Source organism: Anarhichas minor, unplaced genomic scaffold, assembly GCF_050575085.1.
Source record: "Anarhichas minor isolate MPS153535 unplaced genomic scaffold, ASM5057508v1 ptg000238l, whole genome shotgun sequence".
In the NCBI taxonomy this organism is placed as follows: Eukaryota; Metazoa; Chordata; class Actinopteri; order Perciformes; family Anarhichadidae; genus Anarhichas; species Anarhichas minor.
In genome coordinates this window covers 10,001-15,000 of record NW_027466684.1, presented here as the reverse complement: position 1 = coordinate 15,000, position 5,000 = coordinate 10,001, and positions in this window count along the sequence as shown.

Below are 5,000 nucleotides of genomic sequence, written 5' to 3'. Positions count from 1 at the left end.
CACAGGTCTTTAGAAGTGGACGTGGTCTACTATTCGGCGTAGGGGACGAGTCTTTGCGTTGTGTATTCGCGGAGATATGGACCGCGCAAACCGGGAATTTGGTTCAAGGAAACAGAGTATTGGCGCTCGTCTTTCGCTGTGAGACGAATATCGCTAACGCTTTTGAAATACGTGCTGCATCGGCTGTGGGTGTCCGTTTATTCATTTGTCGGTGTCAGTTTATTGGTTATGTCGGTGTCAGTTTATTGGTCTGCCTTATGGGTTGTGAGAGTACGTCTGGGTCGACATTTCGGTATTATTATCCCCGCTGTGCGTTCCATTTCCGGGTTTATGGACCGCGCAATGTGGCCCCTGCGACCTATTCTGACCACATCGTGCCTCGGCTGTGGGTCTCGCATCCAGGATCCACTCGGATAGTTTTGTAGAGGTTGATGTGGTCTACAATTGGGTATAAGTGTCCCGGCTGTGCGTTGTGTATTCGCGGAGCTATGCACCTCGCAAACCGGCGATTTTGTTCAAGGAAACAGAGTATTGGCGCTCGGCTACTGTGACCGGCTTTGCGTACATCGTGCCTCGGCTGTGGGTCTCGGATCCAGGATCCACTCGGATAGGTTTGTAGAGGTGGATGTGGTCTACGATCGGGTATAAGTGTCCCGGCTGTGCGTTGTGTTTTCGCGGAGATATGGACCTCGCAGACCGGCGATATTGTCGCTCGTCTTTGGCTGTGATTTTGTCAGAGTACGAAGATCGGCCGACGCTTTTGAACTACGCGCTGCATCGGCTGTGGGTATCCGTTTATAGGAGTGTCTAGATGGGTGGTTAGAGGACGTCGGGGTCTACAATTCGGCATAAGTATCCCGGCTGTGCGTTGTGTTTTGGCGGAGATATGAACCGCGCAATGTGGCTACTGCGACCTATTTTGACCGAGTCGTGCATCGGCTGTGAGTGTCCGATTGTGGCTCAAACTCCACAGGTCTTTAGAAGTGGACGTGGTCTACTATTCGGCGTAGGGGCCGAGTCTGTGCGTTGTGTATTCGCGGGGATATGCACCGCGCAAACCGGCGATTTGGTTTAAGGAGACAGAGTATTGGCGCTCGTCTTTCGCTGTGATTTTGTCAGAGTACGAAGATCGGCCGGCGCTTTTGAACTACTTGCTGCATCGGCTGTGGGTATCCGTTTATTGTTCTGCATGTATGGGTGGTTAGAGGAGGTCGGGGTCTACAATAGGGTATAAGTGTCCCGGCTGTGCGTGGTGTTTTGGCGGAGAGATGGAGCGCGCAAAACGGCAACTGCGACCTACTTTGACCGCGTGGTGCCTCGGCTGTGGGTCTCGGATCCAGGATCCACTCGGATAGGTTTGTAGAGGTGGACGTGGTCTACGATTGGGTATAAGTGTCCCGGCTGTGCGTGGTGTTTTCGCGGAGATATCCACCTCGCAAAACGGCGCTTCCGTTTAAGGAAACAGAGTTTTGGCGCTCGTCTTTCGCAGCGCAGCCCAGTAACGTCCCCTACCTTAAGAGAGTCCTCGTTACTCCCGCCGTTTACCCGCGCGATATGGATCCTGGTTCTGGATCTCGCATCCAGGATCCACTCGGATAGGTTTGTAGAGGTAGACGTATTATACAATTAGGTATGAGTATCCCGGCTGTGCGTTGTGTATTCGCGGAGATATCCATCTCGCAAAACGATATAAAAACGGCTGTGATTTTGTCAGAGTATGAAGATCGCCCGGCGCTTTTTGTCAGAGTATGAAGATCGGTCGGCGGTTTTCAAATACGTGCTGCCTCGGCTGTGGATACCCGTTTATTATTCTGCTTATATGGGTAGTTAGAGGACGTCGGGACCGTGGATTCGGTATAAGAATCCCCGCTGTGCGTTCCATTTCCGGGTAAATATGGACCGCGCAATATGGCCCCTGCGACCTACTTTGACTACATCGTGCCTCGGCTGTGGACCTCGCATCCATGATCCACTAGGATAGATTTGTAGAGGGGGACTTGGACTACAGTTAGATATAAGTGTCCCGGCTGTGCGTTGTGTATTCGCGGGGATATGGACCTCGCAAAACGGGTATTTCGTTTAAGTCTTTCGCTGTGATTTTGTCAGAGTATGAAGATCGGTCGGCTGTTTTCAAACACGCGCTGCCTCGGCTGTGGTTATCCGTTTATTATTCAGCTTACATAGTTGGTTAGAGGACGTCGGGGCCGTGTATTCAGTATAAGAATCCCCGCTGTGCGTTCTATTTCCGGGTAGATATGGCGCGCGTAATATGGTCCCTGCGACCTACTTTGACTACACCGTGCCTCGGCTGTGGACCTCGCATCCAGGATCCACTCCGATAGTTTTGTAGAGGGGGACGTGGACTACAACTGGGTATAAGTGTCCCGGCTGTGCGTTGTGTATTCGCGGGGATATGGACCTCGCAAAACGGGTATTTCGTTTAAGTCTTTCGCTGTGATTTTGTCAGAGTATGAAGATCGGTCGGCTGTTTTCAAACACGCGCTGCCTCGGCTGTGGTTATCCGTTTATTATTCAGCTTACATAGTTGGTTAGAGGACGTCGGGGGCCGTGTATTCAGTATAAGAATCCCCGCTGTGCGTTCTATTTCCGGGTAGATATGGCGCGCGTAATATGGTCCCTGCGACCTACTTTGACTACACCGTGCCTCGGCTGTGGACCTCGCATCCAGGATCCACTCCGATAGTTTTGTAGAGGGGGACGTGGACTACAACTGGGTATAAGTGTCCCGGCTGTGCGTTGTGTATTCGCGGAGATATGCACCTCGCAAAACGACGATTTCGTTTAAGTCTTTCGCTGTGATTTTGTCAGAGTATGAAGATCGGTCGGCTGTTTTCAAACACGCGCTGCCTCGGCTGTGGTTATCCGTTTATTATTCAGCTTACATAGTTGGTTAGAGGACGTCGGGGCCGTATATTCAGTATAAGAATCCCCGCTGTGCGTTCTATTTCCGGGTAGATATGGCGCGCGTAATATGGTTCCCTGCGACCTAATTTGACTACACCGTGCCTCGGCTGTGGACCTCGCATCCAGGATCCACTCCGATAGTTTTGTAGAGGGGGACGTGGACTACAACTGGGTATAAGTGTCCCGGCTGTGCGTTGTGTATTCGCGGAGATATGCACCTCGCAAAACGACGATTTCGTTTAAGTCTTTCGCTGTGATTTTGTCAGAGTATGAAGATCGGTCGGCTGTTTTCAAACACGCGCTGCCTCGGCTGTGGTTATCCGTTTATTATTCAGTTTACATAGTTGGTTAGAGGACGTCGGGGCCGTGTATTCAGTATAAGAATCCCCGCTGTGCGTTCTATTTCCGGGTAGATATGGCGCGCGTAATGTGGTCCCTGCGACCTACTTTGACTACACCGTGCCTCGGCTGTGGAGGTCGCATCCATGATCCACTCGGATAGGTTTGTAGAGGTGGATGTGGTCTACGATCGGGTATAAGTGTCCCGGCTGTGCGTTGTGTATTCGCGGGGATATGGACCTCGCAAAACGGGTATTTCGTTTAAGTCTTTCGCTTTGATTTTGTCAGAGTATGAAGATCGGTCGGCGGTTTTCAAATACGCGCTGTATCGGCTGTGTGTATCCGTTTATAGGAGTGTCTAGATGGGTGGTTAGAGGACTTCCAGCTTGACAACTGGGCATGAGTATCCCCGCTGTGCGTTCTATTTCCGGGTAGATATGGCGCGCGTAATATGGTCCCTGCGACCTACTTTGACCGCGTCGTGCCTCGGCTGTGAGTGTCCGATTGTGGATCACCCTCCACATGTCTTTAGAGGTTGACGGTGGCTACACGTCGGCATAGGTGTCCCGGCTGTGCGTTGTGTATTCGCGGGGATATGGACCGCGCAAGACGGCGATTTGGTTTAAGGAAACAGAGTATTGGCGCTATCGCTGTGATTTTGTCAGAGTATGAAGATCGGTCGGCGGTTTTCAAATACGTGCTGCCTCGGCTGTGGATACCCGTTTATTATTCTGCTTATATGGGTAGTTAGAGGACGTCGGGACCGTGTATTCAAAATAAGAATCCCCGCTGTGCGTTCCATTTCCGGGTAGATATGGCGCGCGTAATAGGGCCCCTGCGACCTACTTTGACCGCGTGGTGCCTCGGCTGTGGACCTCGCATCCAGGATCCACTCGGATAGGTTTGTAGAAGTGGACTTGGACTACAATTAGATATGAGGTTCCCGGCTGTGCGTTGTGTTTTCGCGGAGATATGGACCGCGCAAAACGGGTATTTGGTTTAAGGATTTTTCGCTGTGATTTTGTCAGAGTATGAAGATCGATCGGCGGTTTTCAAACACGCGCTGCATCGGCTGTGTGTATCCGTTTATTATTCATCTTATATGGGTGGTTAGAGGACTTCCAGCTCGACAACTGGGCATGAGTATCCCCGCTGTGCGTTCTATTTCCGGGTAGATATGGCGCGCGTAATATGGTCCCTGCGACCTACTTTGACCGACTCGTGCCTCGGCTGTGGAGGTCGCATCCAGGATCCACTCGGATGTGTTTGTAGAGGGGGACTTGGACTACAATTAGATATGAGTGTCCCGGCTGTGCGTTGTGTTTTCGCGGAGATATGGACCGCGCAAAACGGGTATTTCGTTTAAGGACATAGAGTTTTTCGCTCGGGTTTTAAAGCCGTGATAGGGGCGAAGCGCTGAAGGTTCCAGCGCTTCTGTACTTCGCCTATTACGGCTGTGACCCATTTTGGTAGGGGGTAACCAAGCCACCTTGCACACAATGATAGGAACAGACTACCCAGTGTATACTAGGGGATAGGAGCGAAGCGCTGAAGGGTCCAGCGCTTCTGGCGGTTCCCCTATGCTACAGCCGTAGTAGGGGATATGAGCGAAGCGCTGAAGGGTCCAGCGCTTCTGGCGGTTCCCCTATGTTACAGCCGTAGTAGGGACGAAGCGCTGAAGGGTCCAGCGCTTCTGGCGGTTCCCCTATGCTACAGCCGTAGTAGGGGATATGAGC